This window comes from Cygnus olor, chromosome 8, assembly GCF_009769625.2.
Source record: "Cygnus olor isolate bCygOlo1 chromosome 8, bCygOlo1.pri.v2, whole genome shotgun sequence".
NCBI classification, from domain to species: Eukaryota; Metazoa; Chordata; class Aves; order Anseriformes; family Anatidae; genus Cygnus; species Cygnus olor.
Window position 1 is genome coordinate 13,309,672 of NC_049176.1, and position 22,443 is coordinate 13,332,114.

At 39.2% G+C, this 22,443-nt stretch overlaps 1 long non-coding RNA gene across 1 annotated transcript; it reads left to right on the forward strand.

Annotated features, from left to right (window-relative positions):
• The first annotated feature begins 1,182 nt into the window (after positions 1-1,182).
• On the forward strand, positions 1,183-21,545 carry LOC121074078. Its single transcript, XR_005822094.1, has 3 exons — positions 1,183-7,443; positions 8,749-8,806; positions 19,698-21,545. It is a non-coding gene; the product is annotated as an uncharacterized LOC121074078 (long non-coding RNA).
• Positions 21,546-22,443: the final 898 nt, after the last annotated feature.

The window sequence follows — 22,443 nt, forward strand, 5'->3', positions numbered from 1 at the left end:
TGGAGATCAAAAGATATCTTGTAGTCAAATACTTCACAAATCTTTTTTCTTTTTGAAAACTCTTCAGAAGTCCTGTATTCTTTGAAACTTCTAATTCTTTTCCTTATTTGTTCTGAAAGAATATTTATATTAAAAATGTAAGTCTTGGGAGAAGATATATATATTTTTTTTTCTTCCTGGGCTTCCATGCTTTAGATGTTACTTCATAGCAAAATACAAAAACACAATTAGTTGGATTCACCAACAGCAGAAGCTAGTGTTCTCTATTCTCATGTGATAAAGCTGAATGCAGTTTGGGTGACTCATTCTCTCCAAAAAAAAAAAAAAAAATTAGAGATCATCATTCGGTCTCTTAATACTTGCAATTAATATGCGTACATGTAAAATCACTGGATTGTATCTGAAGTTGAAAAGGTTTGAGAAAACAAAGAAGATCGAAAGGCCTGGCTTATCATTGCTGCACAACTTTTATGTTGGTTTAGCTGCACTGTTTTTTCCATGACTGATATAAAACTAGTATGAAGCAACCACTAATTGAGTATTCCACAGAGCTTAATTTGAGATGATGAGGTAGATCATTCTGTCATCACTATCAACTCTTACAACAACATATTCTGAGGAGAAGGTACACAACAATCACTATTCAAGGTTTATCACAGCTTTATAAGTTTTTTTTTTTTTTTCTCAGCTTTTATTATGGAGCAATTAACATGGCCTTTTGAAGCCAACATACTGGAAAAGTAATCACAGACTTTGTGATGTAAGAACAAAAGCTGTTAAATGAGTCCAAAAATCAGAGTTCTTTGAGGAAAATTCTAATTCTTGGTCAGGAGCAAAAAGTTGCAAAGGAGAAATTTTAGGGACATTTCTAAAATACAAATAACATAATCTTCTTCTAAAGTAGCAATGTCAATTGTGATAATACAGTAGATTTGATAATCAGTCCTTTGATATAATATGTCAAATACACCTGTCTGAATGTAGAAGGTGGATCATTTTTTCCAAACAATAAAAATGTTTACACTTTGATATAGAACAAGTTTGCCAAATTAAGTTTGCTACTATTTTAAAGTGCAAATGGTAACTGAAATTGAATCAGAAAAAAATATGGTTCTAAATTCTATGTCTAAAAGAATCTAAAATATTCTTTAATCTAAAAGAGAACCTTAATTCATATTCTGAGCTATTAAATTTTGCAAAGACTTGTTTCTTTTCCATCAGAGTAAAATAAAAGACCTACCTGTAGTTTACATGCACTCTTCAGTGTATGGATTTGTCAAGTTTTTAATGTTCTCATCTAAATACTTCTTCATTTTCTGTACAACTGAAGGGCTAAATAATTGTTCTATTCAACCTTCGCCTAAACAAAGTGACTGAGTGTAAAGGGGGAAAGAGGAGGAAGAAACTAATGAATTATACAGATTAGCATGAGAACAAGTAACAGAAGATAAGAAAGTGGGTGGCCATATTTCATCTCTCAATGAGTGTTACCTAGGAGACAAAGGACTGAATGATTGCATAAATGACCCTATGCCTGTGGATTTAGATTGATGAAATTATATAGGACTGCAGTTTACGCAGAACAAGGAAGTAGATTGTCAGGGGCACTGTTTATTAAGTGATATAGAAAAGCCTGAAGCCTATTTTCATTCTGATGACTTTTTAAAGCACTTTTTATCTAAGTCTTCTGTCCTTATTACCTAAGTTTCTGACCTAACAAAACTGTGGGATAAAAACTAACCAGCTACCCCTTCCAGCTGATTAATCACACTTTTTAAAGACTCTTGCAGAGGACACTAATCATTGACTGAACTTCATCTCTCATCAGCAGGACTCAAGTTGGTTCCCACAGACATACAGATGGTATTGTTAGGGCAGCATTTTGGTGAATAACAAGGAGTTCATTATGTGTATCTGCTGGACTTCTAACAAAAGCAACCCAGTAGAATAAACCATAGTGTGCTCTCAAAAATGATGATGAACAGATATCACTCATTAACTTTACAGTAGAGCAAGCTAGTAACACATAATCCGATATTGATATAGTAACCTTCATAGAAATTTGAAGCGGTCATCAAAACAATGATAGTGTTTGCTATCTCTTCACAAAATAAGCCTGAGAAACTCAGAGAAACACTTGCAAGAATTCAAAAGGCATGTTGCCTCAATACAGCAAAAATGTCTTTTTTAGATGTGTTCCTAATCCCCAAATTTGCAAAGCTTTAGGAGGTGGCTTTGACTATTTCCAATGATTTTCTAACTTTTTTTTTTTTTTTTTAAATTTTCTGTACAAGTAAAAACTTACGTATGCTTGAAATAAGGAGGAAATAAACAGATAATCAAGTATTTGAAAAGGCATAGGAAATAATGTTTGTGATGAAACTCAGAGTGGTCAAAATGAGTCATATTGAACAATCCCTCACATGTTGGCCAAAATATAATGTTTGGGAAAGAATATAAAAATGTAGCAGTTATATAGTGAATGGAATCTGAATCAAAATCTTTACTTGCATAGGTAGGAAACTTGTTTCAGTTTTTGTCTTTGTTTCTCACTATCCAACTCTATTTTAATTGGTAACAAATTAAATTAATTTTCCCAAGTAGAGTCTGTTTTGCCCATAACAATAATTGGCACGTGATCTTCCGGCCTTCATCTTGACCAATGAAATTTTTTATTTTGCTTTCTCCTCATGTCCTGTTGAGGAAGAAGAACAGAAGAGCAGTTGGTTGGTGATCTTGGCAGCAAGCCAAGGTCAACCATTCTACAACCTTTATCAAACTCTACTTCTGCACTGCAGGCTTCTCTATTGTGAGATTCTTTAGGTCAGTACTTTCCAAATATTTTTGTTGTTGTTGAAGCCTCCACTTCAATGGTAAAAGACAAGAGGTAGCTGAGAAATAAGAACACATTCATGTGATGATCATGTATGATCATGTTTGCTGATGTCTGCACATGAATTTAATTGCACCTGCACAGAAGTTAAAAGCAAAACAGCTATTTTCACAAGTTCCTTATATGCATATTTATTCTGTATTGCAAAATTCATTTTGTAGTATTGGAGAATTCACTTTAGAAATGTGTTTCATCTGAAAGAATAATAATACAAAAACAAAACTCCCCAAACTCCCTGGTTTTAACAGGTGTCAGCAACCTTTAAGGCTGTATCAGTTGCAAATCTGACTAACGCTAGCTAGCACTGATCCAGGGAAACGCTGTTCATCCCACTTTCCAACACCTGTCTGTAACCTTTCTGATGGGGGGCAGGAAAGAGCTGTGAAACACCCTGACTCAGCAAGAGATTCTTTCTTGTAGCAAAGCTGTGTGGTAGGGATTCAGGATAGTTTGCAACCCGAAAGGCAATATGCAAAAAGTACCCCTTCACTAGTTTACAGATAAACTGCACAGGATGCCTCTCCTTACATGGCTGGATAAGACTCTTTATGTAACCTTGGTTAATCCCAGTTGCCAGTCTGTTAAAACAATACTAAAGAACAGCTTTCTCTGGCTTCCAGAAAAGTGTTTTAACCATCTTTGGCTTGTATATTTTCATTCCTTTTAGGCAACTGCTAAAAGATTGCAACTCACTTCAGAACAGGCCCAGACTGCCAAATCACTGCAGTTGCTGTTTCTGCAGTTCCCAGCCAGTAATGACAAGAGCTGGCAGCCTGGGACTCTCCTGCCTTCCCTCCAGTCACGTCATTTCTTAGTATTTTGCAGCTAGAGGGGACAAAAAGGCAGCTTCTCTGTGAAATGTATGTTAAAACTGAATGAAAGTCAAGGCCAAGAAAGCTATCCTATGTCAGTTTGGTAACAAGAAATAGCCCATCTTCATCTAGTTTCTTGGCCATAATAATTGAGTTGTTCACAGAATCACAGAGTGGCTGAGGCTGGAAGGGACCTCTGGAGATCATCTAGTCCACCACCCCTGCTCAAACAGGGTCACCTAGAGCATGTTGCACAGGAAGGTTTCATCTTCTCTACACCCTGCCAGTAGGCAGCTGTAGTCAGCAGAGAGGTCCAGCCCTGAGCTTTCTCTCCTTACTTCTCATCAAAGGAGTGTCCCCAGCCTGCCCTTATATGCCATGTGCTCCAGTCCCTCGCTCCCTCAAATGTCCTGGGAGGGCCCACACTACACACATCAGTAACTTTCTTACACTGGGGAGACCAGAAGAGGATGCCGCAGTTCAGATGCAGTAGCAAAAATGACACCAAGTAAGAGAGGAAAGTCATTTTACTGTTGGTTTATTACTATTATTATTAATATTGCAATTTGTTGCCCAGTCTTGGGAAGAACCACTAATGAAACATCTTGAATGGACTTAACGCTTCACTCCCGTGCTTCTTCCTGGCAGACCAGAAGCCTCTGGTTCTTCAGAGGAACGCTTGTCTCCATCACTGCTTTGACTGATCTGCTGCTGTTCCCTGTGCACCGCCATGGAGGGCATGACTTTGCCTTCAATCCCTCGTTGGGCAGCCTTCTCCTTCCCACATTGAGACACTCAAGGCCCAGCATGGCCCCCTGAGGGAGGCCTCCTGTTGCCCTGTGCAATAGCCCAAAGGAAGCCAAGTCCAGACTTGCCTACTCCTTGGGACATTGTACAGAGGAGATGCCTCCTCTTCATGAGAGGCAGGGATGGGGAATAGGGGGTGGGAAAGGAGGCCATCCTGCAGGCAAGCCTGTGAGATGCTAATGGGTGGCCCCTCTTAATTAATTGTGGGGATGGAGGCTGTGCTGTGGACAAGGAGCTCTACAGGCGCTCCTGCGATGACGATGTTGTGGCCTCGCAGATGGGAGCCCTGGCACGATGCTGTTCTGCCACATCAGCTGGGTTGGAGGTGGATCTACCCCCAATGGTTCTTCCTCCTCCTCCTGAGGTGGATCCACCTCCATAGGCTTCTCATCATCTGCCATGATGATGGGCATTGCTCCTCTTCCAGTGGCACTCCTCTGTCCCCACTTCTTCTCTGGTTCCAAGATCCAATTCTCTGTTGTCCTACAGAGCCAATGACAGACACTGCTCCAGGACCTCTTCATTCCAACCATTGCTGGGTATCACAACCAGAGGGGCCTGGAAGCCCAGTGAATGGTGGGCCAGGCACAGAGGGTTTTATAGGGCCCTGAACAAAATTTGCTGCAGATGCCACCATGACATCAGGAAGCCTCTGTGATGGCCCTTGTGATGACCTGCCATGGCCATTGTCCAACACGGCCATATTGGGAGTGGGTGTCTGCGGCCTGAAAGATGCCTTCATGCAGAAGGAGGAGGAGCATCAGGGGGCTGAGGGCCCCTTTCCTGGGGATGGCTCTCCTGGGCCATTTTGCTTGCCAGAGAGATGGCTGCCCCTTGGGCACAGGGACTGCCCTCTGCCTCCACTCCTGTGCCCGGGCCTCCAGCCTGCTCTTCATCCCCTGCCTGGGTCCCTGTGCCACAAGCAGACCGGCCAGCTGAAAGCGAAAGGGGGCCGGGGGACGGCGCCGCCTGGCGGCCGCCGGGAACCACTGCTCGCCGCCGGGGCGAGGCGGGCGGGCGGTAGCCGGGAGCGGGAAGCGCGGCGACGTCTAGGGACGGCAGCCGCGTGAGGTGTCGCGAAATGGCGGCGGCGCAAGGGAGGAGACGTCATGTAATGGCGGCCACATGAGGGAGGAAGTGTCACGTGATGGTGGCTGCGTGAGGGAGGAGGCATCGCATAATGGCCGCTGTGCCGTGCCATGTCCGCGCTGATGCGAGGTGCCCTCCTTTCCTGCTCCCCACCCTCGGTTGTAGCGGCCTCCCTGCGCCCTTCTCTGCCGCTTCCCTTCGCTCCCTTCTCTGTGCTCCTAAGGCGGGCTGGGAGGCGAGACCTGTGCTGGAGGGCTGCTGTGAGGATGAAGCCCTCATCTCCAAAGTTAGTTGTGTGACATTGGCAGTAGGGTGGTGGTTGGACCAGATGATCTTGAAGGTCTCTTCCAACCTTAATGATTCTATGATTCTATGAAAACTCAAAAGATGACATATTTACACAGCTAAATCAGGAGAGTTATTATTGACCATTTCCCTAAACATAATATAGGGAATGATATAATGCATTATAAGCCAACCCACCTTATTTATTTATTATTTTTAATTGTAATTTCTCAGTTTTTCAAACAGCTTAGATGGAGTTCATAAATGTAGTTAGTTTTGACCTTGGACAACTTGCTAAATTTCGAATTTCCTTCAACTTTGTGAAATCTTACTGTCAAGAATTTAATTCTGGTTGTGATGAAAAAGGTTTTCAAGTGAAAAGTGATCAATTTCAGTTGTAGGATTGTTTAAAAAAAGATAAAAATGTGCTGCTACACTGAAGACCTGAGGATAAAAACGAGCCAGTGGGGGCAAAGCAAAACAGAGCAGAAGCTGCTTAAACTACATTTTAAAATGTGGAACTAGATTCTTCTAGAATCCAAAGGCCAGAATGCTAGTAGAATACAAATACTGGATATTGCTGTTCGCAGCCTAATAAAAAGTTGTGTATTAAAATTTCATTTCATATATGTGAAATGGAGAAAAGAAAAAGTAGTTTAACAGATGAGTCGGGAATGAACAATCTTAGGAAATTCTATTACTCAGACTCCCAAGCTTCAGTCTGAAGGAACAGAATGAACAGAATTTAATGATATGCAAATTATCAGATTGCAAACAAAATAAATACGTATTAAATATTTTACAAAGATTTTTTATGATGAGCTAAGTCTATTAAAGTTATTAAAATTATGGTAAATCTCACTGATACGCTTGAAATCAGTTACATTCTTTCTAAAGTGGTATGGTGGATATCTGAATTAATTTCATTTGAGTTGCAAGTTACAAGAATTTATAAGGAAGTTAAAATTTAATATGGGTTAAAAAGTCTGCTATGTATATGGACACTTACACCTGTCAATATAAATTCTTTCAAGCTGGAGATCATCTACCTCACTGAAGCATGTGAACTGCGGTTATAATCGTAGAATAATTTAGTCTGGAGGGGATTTCTGGAGGTGTCTAATCCAATCTCCCGTTCAAAGCAGGGCCAGCTTCCAAGAAAGCTCATATTTCTCAGGACCTTGTCCAGTCAAGGTTCAAAAATTTGCCAGGATGGATACTCTATAACCTCTCTGGGCAACATTTCAGGTCTTTATTCCTCTTGTTGTGAACAGTTGCTGTAAAAAAGCTGAATTTAAGATACATACATATATACATTTTGAAAATGTATACTACTACTGTAAACCTGACAAAATATTTACAATTCTGTTTTGATTATTATTTTTCCTTAATCTATGCTACCAATCAACTATTTCAGTCATCAGTCCAGTTCAACATTTGAGGCATTTGTTTGTTTATAACTGATAAAAAATTCTCTGCTTTTTATTGCATGCCTTGCCTCCTTACTTGGAGCTGCTAGTCTTTATTACTATGGGATTTGCTGTAAAGACAACACAGGTAGAAGTGTTCGTCTGGATTTCATCTTGTCAAAGTTTATGATTTCAAACTATGCTTTCAGTTTTTAAACTCACCATTTAATTCATATACATGTATCTGTCTCCACATTAAACCTGAATTTACAGATTTAAAATCCTTAGTAGGTGAACTTACGCCTAACCATATATCATGCAAGCAATTGTGTATTAAACGGTTGAAAGTGTTGCTGTGGTTAGAACAGTCACATTTTTCACATACATTTTCCATGATTTGCATTGTCTCTTAACATTGTTCTTTTGCAGATAAGTGGTTTACCAGCAGACAGTTGTCATTTTTATTCCAATAATGATCTTTCCTTGATGGTGATGACAGTGTCCACCTCATCATTTTTTTGCCTGTTTGGGCCACCCTATAGAACTGGATCAGAATTCAAAGTTGCGTAGTAATTAGGCAGGTGTTTAATTGTAAGATTGAACAGCAAACAAGGTCTAGAGTTACTGGTTTGGAACAAAGCAAAAACAAACAAACAAAAAAGGTGACCTAGAGCTTCCTATGAGTACTGCCTGAAAGAACAAGAGAAAGCTTTTGGAAGAGAGAAAATGTATGTATCCAAAAGTTGAGACCACCACATTGATTCTGATCTGTTTCTCAATACCCTGCAGATCATTTTGCAAAGTGACAGAAGCACAATAAAATCTGTTTATATAACAGGATAGGAAGTATACTAGGGGTAGAAGAGGAAAGCTGGCTGGTGATATGATTTGGCATGATGAAAGAAATAGCAGAAGGAAGACTGCCAGTAAAGAGAGCTTAGAGTAGGCCTGTGAATAGCAAGCAAACTGGCCTTTGTCCATGACTTTGCCAGCTTTCCTTGCACTATCAGCCTTGGCAGTTCCAGTTTGGTAGTCTTTGACTCTGCAAGCATTGCAGCTGGTCTTAATGACAAGCAAATCTGCTTGAAAAAAAAGAGACATATTTCACCTTGCCATTTTAAGAGATAAATATAAGCTGCTCTTAGAAAAATCTGAAAGTGCTCTAAAGAGTTAAGAACTGGCATAGATTAACAAAGAAGAGAAAACTTCTGCTTGCAGTCATTCACCCACTTCTTCTAAGCTTCAGTAGAATGAAGGAAATAAAAGAATTACACAAATTTGCTGTTGCTTTCTTTAACTTCAGCAAGACCTGCTTGAGTATGTCCATTTTGTCAACTCTGCAGAAGGCAAAAATGTACAGATTTTTGAAGATTACTTGCAAAAAGTGAAAATGAAAGATGATAGTGCTGTCAAAACACGTACAGACAAAACAGATGAACTCTTTTTCTTTCAGCATCTGACTGTACTGCAACCAGACAAATAGAAAATTTGATACTACTGTGACAAATCAGGTATGTCTACTTTAAGAGGCTAAACTTTTTTTTTTTTTACTTGCTACCTAAGTGCTTCCCTTTACATCTGATCTAGTGAGATTATTTCTTCCATGCACACCAGGTTTGTGCCACACCAGTTCTGCCCTTCTCACTGTATCGCTATTAAGCAAGCACACAGTGAAACATGCTGTAAAAATAATGACAGCAGGATCCTGACCTATGCTCAAATTGTTCTTTCCTCATGTATTCAGTCAATGAACTGGAACAATCTGTAAAGTGAAAGTCTTGATTCTGCTGACAAGCTTTTCAAGCTTGATGTCCAAAAACCACAGTATTTACCCTGTCTACCATTTTATGGATGACTGCTCTGCTGAGTACACCCCCCCCCCCAACAAAACAAAACAAAACAAAACAAAAACCCTTTCAAATAAAAGCACAAAACCATTTTTAAAAGCAGTATTACAATTGGTGCAAAAAAGACCAATAAGAAAAACAACCAAACATATTAAATTGTGAACAGCCATTGTAGCCTGTGATCAGTCTAATGAAGAGCCAACCTATTCCATGATTAGGTCATGCTTCTGTTAAAAATCAAGTAATCTCAAATTGCTTTTAGACTTACATTCATGAAACTGATTTTTAACATGCAAGAATACATCATTTCCTTCTCTTTATAATGCATTTTCAGATCTTCCACAAGAGTTTTGCATGCAAAAATACTGAAGCAAATGCCTAATGAATGACCTGGCAGATCACTCTCTGAATCATGCAGTGTTGACAAGTTCTTTTCTAAATGAGTCCACTGCATGGTGGGAAATCTTGTGCCAGAGATTGTTGTATTTCATCAGAGGCATGGTCCAGTAAGCGTTATGGTGAACTGCATAGTGATGTACTATTTTCCTTTGACTATTCATTAAAACATCATTGTTATATTAAGTTCCAGAATGAATATATATATATATATATATATATACAGCATTAGAAGACACTTTACAGCTTTACAGCAATTTACCTTGTTCAGGGGATGAAACATAATTAAATAGAAGAGTTAATGTGAACCTGATCTCTTTTTCTGAGTCATCAGCAGATTATGAAACTGAGTCTTCAGCTTCAAAAGCAATTTTGACCTTTACCTCTGCAATTTTACCTCCTGCTAGAACATAACAAATTGCACTTATTTTAACACACAATTACTTGAACTCAAAAAACTTCCAATTAACCGATTAGCTTTCCCTAAAAAAAGGCAAATATCCTTTAATATCCTTAAGATCTAAAATAAATTCTAGCTGAAGCTTAACTTTAATTGACTTAAGCCCAAAATAACATCAGTGGGGTAATGCAATGTGGAAAATCCAGATTTTTACCAGATTCAGGACTACATTTATTAAGATGAATCGGGAAGATTATCCTTACATTTACATGTTGTAGAAAAACATTCTTTTTGAACAGTAAATGGCAAGCAGGCTAATGGCAAGATTTTGCCTAAAACAAGTTATTTCAAGCTGAGTGAATTCTTCTGTATTTGTTCCCTTTACTGGAAAGACAGATTTAAATTGTTCCTCTTGAAGGAGACTTCTAAAGGCAAAATTGTCAGCTAGGCACTAACTGCCAAAGATGGCCAACATTTTCTGACTGAAGTGCATAGGAAATCCACAAAACGCTACCTATATTTTTGAGGTTCTCTAACATGATAATCTCTAACATGTCGGTTGCAAGGCAGTCATGTTCTGCAGCTGAACGAGGGATCGTGGCAGGCAGGTGCTTTTCTGTTTCGAGGCCACTCGAGGCAGCCGAGGGAGCCGATAGGCCCGGCCAGGCCCTGCCAGACCCCAGCAGCGAGCAGGGCAGGTGATCAGGGCATGGTGTGTCAGTCAGGCCGTGGCAGAGCAGTTTGTGCCTGCAGGGATAGCAGGGAGGGCTGAGGATCCTTCCCCACTCAGGAGACCAGCTCACCTACCGGCTACCTCCCAGACACCAAACCCAGCCATGGTCACCGCCAGGCAGCAAGTGCTCACCAAAGAGCTCACCAAAAAGATGGTGGCAACCCAGACTGAGTGCCTGCTCAAAGATGTGGCTGTTCAGGTCTCTGCCTGCAGGGGGTGCCTGAGCCTGTTGCTGCCAATGGAGGGTGGCAGAGAGACTGCCTGCATGAGGTGCGAGCAGGTGGAGGATCTGATCAGCCTGGTGGCAGAGCTCAAGGAGGAGGTGGAGAGATTAAGGACTGTCAGGGAGTGTGAGCAGGAGTTAGACTGGTGGAGTCACTCCCTGCCATGCCTGAGAGAAAGGCACCGGGGCGACACACCCCAGATAGTGATGGAGCCCCTGGCCTGTCGCTCTCAGGCAGAGGGAGGGGACCTGAGAGATGGAGAGGAATGGAAACAGGTCCCTGCTTGGCGTTGCAGGTGAGCCCCCTCCCTACCTGCCTCACCTCCCCAGGTGCCCTTACACAATAGGTTTGAGGCCCTGGAGCTCGAGGTACAGGGTGGTGAGGATGTGGGGGAGAGTCACAAGAAGCTGTCTAGGGCAAGGAATTTGACTCCACGCCTCAAGACTTCCTCCACCAAGAAGGAAAGAAGGGTAATGGTCATAGGTGACTCCCTTCTGAAGGGAACAGAAGGCCCCATATGTTGGCCGGCCCCTACCCATAGGGAAGTCTGCTGCCTCCCTGGGGCCCGGGTCAGGGACATCACCAGGAAACTTCCTGACCTTGTTCGCCCCTCCCATTATTACCCCTTAGTGATAATTCAGGTCGGCAGCGATGCCAGCAGGACCAGGAAGATGAACAGCCCCCTGTACTCAGCTCTGGTGAGGCCGCACCTCGAGTACTATGTTCAGTTTTGGGCTCCTCAGTATAAGAAAGACATCGAGACCTTGGAGCATGTCCAGAGAAGGGCTACAAAACTGGTGAAGGATCTGGAACACAAGTCCTATGAGGAGCGGCTGAGGGAACTGGAGTTGTTTAGTCTGGAGAAGAGGAGGCTCAGGGGAGACCTTATTGCTCTCTACAACTCCCTGAAAGGAAGGTGTGGGGAGCTGGGGGTCAGCCTCTTCTCACAGGTAACGAGCAATAGGACAAAAAATAGTAGTTTTATAGACAAAAATAGACAAAAAATAGACAAAAAATAGGCAAAAAAGTTGCACAAGGGGAGGTTTAGGTTAGAAATGAGGAGACATTTCTTCTCAGAAAGAGCAGTCAGGCATTGGAACAGGTTGCCCAGGGAAGTGGTGGAGTCACCGTCTCTGGGGATGTTTAAGGAAAGGTTGGACATGGTGCTTAGGGATGTGGTTTAGTGGTTGACGTTGGTAGTAGGGGGGTGGTTGGACCAGATGATCTTGAAGGTCTTTTCCTACCTTAATGATTCTATGATTTTGTGATTACTTAGTGCTTTGTCATCCCATGAATAAACCTAGAAATTATAATCTAGGCTGGTATGCTTTAACAGCGCCTTAAATTGAACTTTCTGTGAATGGCAGGGGAGTAATGTTGTCACTAGTGGAATTCTAGGGACAGAATTAATTTCCTACTGCTGGGCTAGTAAATCAAAAACGACTGAATTTTAGACTACCCAAATCATGTACTTAGACCTTTTCCTTAGGCAATTAGCAGTGTTTTCAGAGGGGCTAATTCAAATTAGTGTAGATTGATACATTTGGTGGGATATTTGTCTTTAAACTGCTCCCCAGATTTCATGATGAATAAATTCTGTACAACTTCCAAAATAATTTTGATTTTTGAAGAATAAATCTAGGAGGCAAACCTCAGCAAAATACAAAAATGTGTCTACTACGGCATTCGCAAACATCCATCTGTGGACACCATTCATTCTACTTTTAATTATTATGGGAAAGAAAAAAAAAAGATTTATTTTAACTACACCATGATTAAATATTTAGAATTTGTGGAGTGTGTACTTTTAAATCAGAGGTCCTTGGTACTGTAGAACTTACATTGTGTCACTGGTTATATAAGCCTTGATGTACTCACATTCAAATGCAATATAGAACCAGTCATAAACTTCAATGTACCTAGTCACCTAAGGAAGCACATTGTATGACATCACACTGGGCAGAATTTCAGAAGCAACCCTAACATTTCGGTAGTACTTCAAGAGAGAGACTTTTTATGGTAGCCTACTATTGAAAATTATGCGTGGCATTCTTGTGGTATATATATTCTGGTAAAAAACAGTTTCCTTTTCACTGAGAATGAGTACTTTGGAGCTGTACATGCTGAGTTCAATCACATATATTTCAAGTGCTTGCACCCTTACCCTACGCTTAGCAGGCAACAGGGGTCATGCATTCCAGTGCAGAGCAAAAGAAAAAATGTGCTCAGCCACAAAACTGTTTCTCATTTTTTAAGATCTAACATGCATTCCTTGCAGAATGATAATGTTGAAGTTCATCTCACAAGGCTTTAATCCTTCTCAAGTAAAAATTGTAATTTATTGACTAAAAAAAAGATTGAATAGAATAGAAAAACTTCAAATTCCCTAATGTGGTCTTTCTGCCTATTCTGCTAGGTACTTCTCATCACTGTAAGATAAAAAATATAAGACAGACTTTATAAGGGCAATGAGTTACACTAGAAGAAAGCAATAACAGTGAAACAAAATGGTGCATAACATTCCAGATATTTTTTGTAAAGTCTTTTAAAATCTTCAGAAAAGAGAAGCAAGAGGAAAAATGGAAGCAGTGAGATTTTCTTTTCTCTCTTACAATATAATGTATGCATAAAGTTTATAAAGTGGGGGATTAATCCTGCTGCTTTGTATACACTTCACAATTTGCCAATAATCCATGTGGAAATATAAGCTGAAAAGAACTTGCTGACACAGAGACCCACAGCTGGGTAGAGGGCCAAAAGCACCGGAGTTAAAACAGAGAAAGACTGACAAAACAAGATGTTCCTACTCCTTAAATTCCTTCCACCGCAGAAGCACAAGACTGCTTGTCATACAGATGTGATCAGCCTTCAACCATCAGTCACTTCTTTTTGTCTACAAAACATGATTTTTTGTTCTCATTTATTCTGTACACAAAGCATTATTGTTGAGGTAAACAGCTCGAAAAATGAGGCAAGTTTGGTCCTCTGATTATTATCCCTTACTGATAGTTCAGGTTAGCAGAGATGTGAAAATCGCTAAGAGAAGCATGAAGATTATCAAAAGGGACTTCAGGGGATTGTGGCGGTTAGTGGTTGGAGTGGGAGCAGAGCTGGTGTTTTTCTATATCCCTTCAGTGGCGGGGAGGGGTACTGAAAGGACCTGGAAAGCCCAGCTGATCAATACCTGGCGGAGAGGCTGGTGCAATCACAGGATTTTTAATTTTTTATTTTTTTGACCATGGGGTGGTTTACTCGGTGCCTGGCCTGATTGATGGCTGGTCCCACCTGTCTCAAAGGAGGAAATGGATCCTAGCCCAGGAGCTGGCATGGCTCATTGAGAGGGCTTTAAACTAGGTTTTTAAAAGCTGGATGCTCATGGGTAGAGGGAATGGCCTCAAGTTGTGCCGGGGGGGTTTAGGTTGGAAATTATGAGACATTTCTTCTCACAAAGAGTAGTCAGGCATTGGAACTGTTTGTCCAGGGAAGTGGTGGTGTCACTGTTCCTGGGAGATTTTAAGGAAACGTTGGACTTGGTGCTTAGGGACATGGTTTAGTGGGTGATATTGGTAGTAGGGGAATGGTTGGACCAGATGATCTTGAAGGTCTTTTCCAACCTTAATGACTGTATAAACTTTTCGTGTTTGAAAATGTTAGTTTAAAGAAGAAACAGTATGTTCTCCTCATGTAAAAAACAAACAAACAAAAAAACTACTGAATTAAATTAGATTTAATTAAATCTGATTTAATTTCGAGTTTTTTTTTTTTTTCCTTTGATGAGATGAAGTTTATTTTCTTCTTTCAGGAAGCCAATTATTTCCTATTATGCTCGTTACATTAGGAGACTAGTGATAGAAATTTAGTAAGGAATTGAATTTTTCTCTCATTTAATGTCAATGCGCAGATTCACACTGGCAGATTCTCATTCACTGTGTATTCTTCCCACTAAGTTTGACAAATGACTGCAAGATGAAGTCCTAATTGCAGGACCAAGGATCAAATGAACAGTTTAAATGTCTACCACCCCACAATGTAACTTTTTTTATTTTTCCCTCTCATTCAGAAAGAAATGTTTTCTGTGAGAAGTGAATAACATCAGTAAGATGAGTATATAGATTCATCTATTTATGCTTGGATAATGTACATATCCTCTTAGATTCTTGAGAATTTGTAGAATAAAGCCAGCAGTCCTATGTAAATTATGTGGAATTACAATGAATAATACTCTAAAATTCCTAAAGGAATAGTAAAGGAAATAATATTAACTATAGTGCCTTAAGGAAAAAGCTAATTAACTCAAGTGTTTCAAGCCAGGTGATGATCAAAGAAATTTAGTTTACTTACAACATGTAATTAACTGGCGATCAGTGAACATTAACTTCAGGATCAATACCAGCAATGCAATACATAAACTAGAATTCTAGACACTTACAAAATGTTAATGAACACCTACAGACTTCTGAACAACCTTCTATAAATCTTCCACAAAATTTCCCTCCCTGCCCCTATACACATAGTTCTGTGGATCTTCATATTTATACACACTGTGTGGGTGCTCCAGTTTCATGTCTACCCCTGTTGCTTCCCACACCCTGGTGACCCACATGCTGGTAACAAAGCTCTCCAGTAGTCACAATTGCACACTTCAGGTGAGTTCTACTTGCTCCTCTGTGCTGATACCCCACAAGCTGGGTGCTGGCAGCTCACACTGTCTGGCAGGCAGGATGCTCTGCCTGTCCTGGGTTGGGGGAGTGAAGCTGGTAGAGACATCTGACAGTACCAAAACAGGTTCAAGTGCTGTTATGATCCCACTAGGCTTACTCCAAGGTCCTTCCCCACTATCACAGGTATTCTGTCTTATGTTAATCTTTTCAAAATGACTCCTTTTCTCAGAAGTCTCTTGGTAGTCCTCTGGTGACTATTTAATCTGTCTGGTGGATATTTTAAGTGTAGTTTTATCAAGAGGAAGCCATGCAGATCTTTTATTGGCCCAAGAATCATATAGCTAATCTGAGTTTTTATAAAATTCTAGAAGGCATTTCTGTAGGGCTAGTCTAGAATTATGTCTGTCAGTGAGATTTGGGGATTACTACAATACATTTAAAAAAAATATGAAAGGCTGCAAGGAAATTACAAAGGTACCGTATCAAAACTTTTATTAAAATTCTAAAATTTATAATGTCAACATTTGAAAGCTAGTAAATAATGGAGTACAAGTGCAGGGTCATCTGCCACTATCAGTAACATGCTCAACTACTTGTTATGTTTATCTTCATGCTGATCTATGGATTTAGCTCCTCCTTCTACTTTCATCTCTCAGGTACTATTTAACATTTACCAAGAAAAAAACTCAAAATTATCATCAGTAAAGCAATACACCCTGCAATATAAAGCTAATAAGTGGTAGAAATACTTTTCCATCACAATCCAGTGAGTGAAAACTGAAAGTAATAATGAGAATAACCAACAATAGGTATTTTCTCTATTTAAATGGACACAACAAAATTTCTTTACTTACTCAAAGTAAGTTAATAATGTAACATTTGTTTTGCAAAGAGAATCAAAACTGGGAAAGTCATAGTCATGAATCTCTGTGATTTCTGAACAATTAAATGGTTTCTCCAAACTTGTGTTTACCTTTGCTGGATTTCTGTGGAGACAGTAATTATGTATTCATTTATATAATTCTTCACTTCATATGTATAAGTGTATAATTTATAGCTTATAATATGTATAGCCTATTTGCCTGGAAATTAAGTAGTGCAGTCATTATTTCACGTGTTTGAGTTACTCTCCTAGGAAATGTCAGAAGGTAATATGGACTTTCTTTAAATTTCAAAAGACATATTATCTTATATCAGATATTAGATATATTATAGGAATATTTGATTGAAGACCACAATCTACATGGTCTCCCTGTTTTATTAATTTCCTGAAAATAATACTTAATCTGCACCCAATCTGAGATATTGGAAAATTATTTTATTATAATCTGTTCCAAAGAAGTAGGTGATGGTGTTTTAGACCAAAAAATGAACGAGACAGAGAAGAATCTCCACACCAGATCACCTGCTTCTGTGTGGGCTCCTCTCTACAGGCTGCAGTTCAGGCTAGGAGTCTGTTCCTGCAGGGACTCTCCACATTCAGACCATTCAGCTTCCTTCAGACCATATCCACCTGCTGTGGTGTGGGCTCTGCCATAGGTTGCAGTGTGGAGATCTGCACCAATGTGGTATACCATGGTCTTCAGGGGGACAATTTGCATCACCATGACCCTCTGTATGAGCTGCAGGGGACCTTCTGCTTGTAGCACCTCCTCCTGCTTATTTTTCGTGGAACTTGGTTTCTGTTGGGTTGTTTCTCTCACATTTTCTCGCTTCTCTCTCCCAGCTGCTGCTGTGCAATGTTTTTCAGCCTGACTGGTTCAGCTTTGGCCAGCAGCCAGTCCCTTTTTGAACTTGCTGGAACTGACATGGATCTGACATGGAGAAGCACCTGGTCTTTTCTCATAGAGGCCATCCCTGCAGCCCCCAAGCTACTAAAACCTTGCCACATAAACCCAGTACACTGTTGCAGACAGTGGTCATTTTTTTTTCCACTTTACAAAGTCAGATTAAAAGAATTATTTATGAAGTTTTGTAAGTATTAAGAGGCCATGTTTGAACTTTAGCAGAATTCTCTTTTTGGAAGTCTAACATCAAGCGTTTGCATTATATTAAAGTTCTATCTTAAGCCAAGCTGTAATGGAATATGGTTTCACAAACAGTAGTCCAAGTCATGTTGAAACATTATGCACCATTGTTCTGCTTGAAACATCTATTATTTTTCTCTGAGACCCCTTTGTTTACTTTACAAGAAACAAAATGTGAATCTATTTGAATTTTCCTGTGACGAAGTTTTTACACATTGAATATAAGTAGTCCTATTAACAATATCAAGATTTCTGAAAAAAAGACAAAATTCACCTCAAAAGCTGATCCTTCTGAACAATAACAAAAGATAAATGTTGGTTGATACTAGATTAAAGTTGCTTTAATTTGTATTTCAGTTGGACTTTTCCCTCTACATCAATGTTTTTGAAGTTTCAGTGTTTTTTAAAGGGTGAAGACCCTATTCAGTAGCTGTATATCTGAACTGAACACAACAGGTTATCTTTCCTAGTAAACATTGTTGGTTAGTCCATGTTACTCTTACCAGGTTAGGGATTGGCTATGAATTATGCTAAACCATATTCATCCTCTGGTGTGGAGTACAACTCTGGGATGAATTTTGCCTCACTCACCTAACTTACTCCTTCAACAACGGTTCCTGTTAGGAAAAGATTAATCAGTTCTAATATTTTGAGAGTTCCAAGCCTCAGCTGATGAGTATTACTTGCATGAAACAAGTATAAGAGTAATTTCATTCTGTTCATCGTTATTTGGGTAGAGGTTAGACAGCAATTTACCTGTTCACAGAAGAAAGGAGATAAATAGAAAAAGGGTAAAATTTCAGGAGAATTAAAATTTTAAGTCTGAAGGCTAGTCAACTTTAGCCTACAAAGGAGAAAACAGTCTGGAGATGGTCCTGGTTGAGGCTAGGATAGAGTTAATTTTCCTCCTAGGAGCTGGTAAAGTGCTGTGTTTTGGATTTAGGATGAGAATACTGTTGATATCACACTGATGTTTTAATTGTTGCAGAGCAGTGCCTACACTAAGCCAAGGACTTTCCAGCTTCTCACAATTTCCTGCCAGTGAGCAGTCTTAGGGTGCATCAGGAGCCAGGAGGGGACAGAACCAGGACAGCTGACCCCAACTGGCCAAAGGGGTATTCCATTCCTTATGGGGTCATGCTGAACAATTAATATGGGGGTGCTGGCCGGGGTGGGGGGACCGGCTGCTCGGGGATAGGCTGGGCATCGGTCAGTTGGTGGTGAGCAGTTTCATTGTTTCATATTCATATTCATATTTCCCTTCCCTTCCCTTCCCTTCCCTTCCCTTCCCTTCCCTTCCCTTCCCTTCCCTTCCCTTCCCTTCCCTTCCCTTCCCTTTCGCTTCCCTTTCTTCAGTTTTATATCTTGTAGCAGGAGAACAGTTTCCTTTTCATCATCTACTCCTTGCCAGAAAAATTGCATTAACAGTGACTTCTCATGTATGCTATGCTTCTGCATAGACACAAAGACAGACATGCTATTTGAACAATTAGTCATTCTTCTTCATTCATACCAAGTCAATTTAAGTATGTTTTGCACATTTTTTTTTCATTTACTAAATTGGTCCTGAAAAAAAAAAAAGGCTCATTAGACTAAACGTTGTAAAACAGACAATTTTTTTTGTCAATACAGTTTCTTCCCACTTCTACATAAAATTATAACATCCCTGCAATGGGACAACAAGCAGTTAAACGTGCAAAATGATGTTCACTAGAGATGTGAAATATATTTATCATAAACATATAAATTGTAACCCAATATAGGGAACAGGCCTTGGGTGTCACTTACACCTCCGTCTTTAATACATGGGTAGAAAAACATGGAGCCTCACAACCTTCAAGGAATATTCTTGCAACCCTTTTTCATCTTGATCCACTATTAGCAATACTGTGCATTATGCAAAGTACCTTTCTCTGACAGTAATTTCTTATTTATAGCTCAGTTTAGATGTACCTTGTACGTCTAGGCATGCAGCTTTGTGTAAAATAAATTAAGTGACTAATTTTGGTAAAGAAATAAAATGCATATGGAAATGAGGAATACATTGTGAAATCTTTTTCTGAAGAAAAAGTGAATTACTATGCCTTAAAAATTCATTTTTGTTTCCTTCACAGGTAAGGAAGCAATTTTGTATAAGAGGAAGAAGTCATTTAAAAAAAGAGAGGCAAAAGGATTTTGAAACTGAAGTGACCATCCAAATATAAAGAAAGAATAAATGTAGTTATGAAGAAAAGAAAAGAAATAAAGCCTAGTTATTTAAACATCTGCAGAGAAAAAATCAGCAACAGACCATATCAAACTATGTAGCAATGAAATGAAAATTCTTTTCTTAATTGGTTCTTATTTCCAATCATTATGTTTTCTGCTCTGCCCTTAAGATATTGTAACTTTCTAATCATTTTCTTAAATTCACACTAGAAGATACTGATGTACTTTCCCTTCTGTATTCTATGCCATGAACAGTATACATCTCATTCAACACTGCTCAAGCTTGCATAGTGAAATCTATTCCAATGGAATTCATTTTATGATGCATACCAAAATATTTTAGTATGCAACATAATCCACCACACACAGACCACTGGGCCTTGTGTTGTTATTTATTTCCATGCAAATGAGTTGAATGATATATTTTTATAGCTTCTTTCTAATGAAGTAGATGATAAAACATCAATTAATAATCACATCTGTTATTCTAAAGTTCTAAAAAATATATATTTTGACACAAATATTTAATAAGGTACAGGTAGCTTAGAGCTAATTGAAATGCATTCTGAATCAAGAATCCATCCAATTTAAACATTCCTAGATGTACACATTTTAGTAACAAGGAGTCAATAAACCTTCTACTAATTTAAATGTAAAAGAATATCCTTCTCAATGTTCGGACATGTTCAGCTACATGGCTCACTGTTCTGAAAAAAAAAACAACCAACAGGAGTCTCCTTTAGTGACACGGTGGCCAGCCCCAGCAATGTCCTAAATTGGTTAGATGTGTATACCACATTGCAGGTTTTCTGCAAGTCAGTTTGTTGGGCATACAAACTCCAGTAAATATAGAGTAAATATACTAAGTATATATTGTGATAGAGGGACCATGTATGTAAGAGCAAAAAATAAGTTCAGTTGCCCTTTTCCGGGTAATTGGTTTGATTGTTTTTATGACAGCTACTAGTATAGAATAAGAAGTCACTTCAAGGTGGATTTTCTTTAACATATAAAAGGGATATTTCTGAGCTTATTGTTTTCCACAGATAATTACTATGGTGATTATAGATCCACCTCCAATTTTTGTGCTACATATCGTTTCATAGAAGGAACACTTTCCACCATGTTTCATAACACCTGCATGTTTCTGCATGCACCAGGTACTCAGGTTGTGAAAACCTTTTCAAAACTTAGTAACACCTCCTTTGAATCACTGCCCAGCATCTCACCAGGGTCTATATTCTCCCTCATTTCTCAACACCCTTGTTTCTGTCTCATGTGGGTTTTTTATAACCCTCATTTACTCTGTACCACCTCTTCTTTGTTTTCTTTCCACACTCATTCCTCTCTTTTGCTCCTCAAGAGACTTGACTGTAATCAGGATTATGTGCTTAGTAGAAAGAGGGACCCTGAATGAGGAAATCATTATGAAGGTGAATTTGTAAGTTTTCCTGTTATTGATGATTCCATTGGCATTGAATTTTTTTGTGTTGTCATCAGAATTTCCAGATGAATACAAACAGGATCAGAAGTATCAGCTGAATACAAACACATCAGAAGCAAAAAAAGACTCCTTTTCTGTTTTCTTGTTCCAAACTAAAACGTGTTTCTTGTAGCTCTTTCCCCTTTTCATAAACCATCCCTCTCACAAAGGATCTGGTGTTCCCAAGCAAATCACGTCTGAAGACTAGACCACCACCTCCTTGGAGAGGAGTAGGGGAACTGTGACATTCTGAGTAAAGAAACAAATATGTGAAAAAAAAAAAAAAAAGTATGAGCACTACTACTACTACTACTACAACTACTAAAATAAAATAAATATTTCAGCTGAGTCACTGTGATTCTTTAACCCATGTTAAAAGTTGTATTGTCACAACTACAATGCACACCATTTTTCAGGGACACATAAAAACATTAAAAATCTACTGCTAACTTTTGACAGGGAAAAGGATGATGTCATAAAGGCTGGAGATTAATTTTTTTAGAGATATAATTATTATTTTTGGAAGAACTAAACCAGAAGTATTAGCCAAGCCAGTAACAGAAGACATATAAGAGAGTCTAAGATGTTGTCAAGATGATGAACTGAAAGATGTGCTCACAATTTTCAATTTTATTAATTTTATCTTATATGGACTACAGAATCTGTGGTCACTAAGTAATTAACTTCCAGATACTGGATGGCTTGGAATGGGTAAGGAAAAATACTTAGAGCCTCCTAAAGCACTGTTGCAAATACCAGAAGAGTTAACTCTCAAGTGTAACTTTGTCACTGTTTATATTTGGATAGCAAATATATTTTAATGCATAGAAAATTCTGAATCTTAGGTTAGAATGCCTGAGGAACCTGTTTCCAGCCTTGGAAGGAGGTATAAACTGGTTCTGTATAAGAAGTCACTTCCAATTTTATTTCCGTTGTGAGTTCATTGGTTAAAACTCCCTTTTAAAGATGCAATAAGAGAGCTGATGATGCCACAATGGTATCTAAACCTTTCGAAAATAGATTTTTAGCTAGTAAAATCAGTGAAGCCAGAGGAAATTCTTATCAGCTGAGACTTACTACTCAGATTAGTTCTTTCCTTTCTTCCAGCATAACTAGCATTTTATTTACCTTCAATTTAGATTATAAATGATACTATAGATCTATTTATC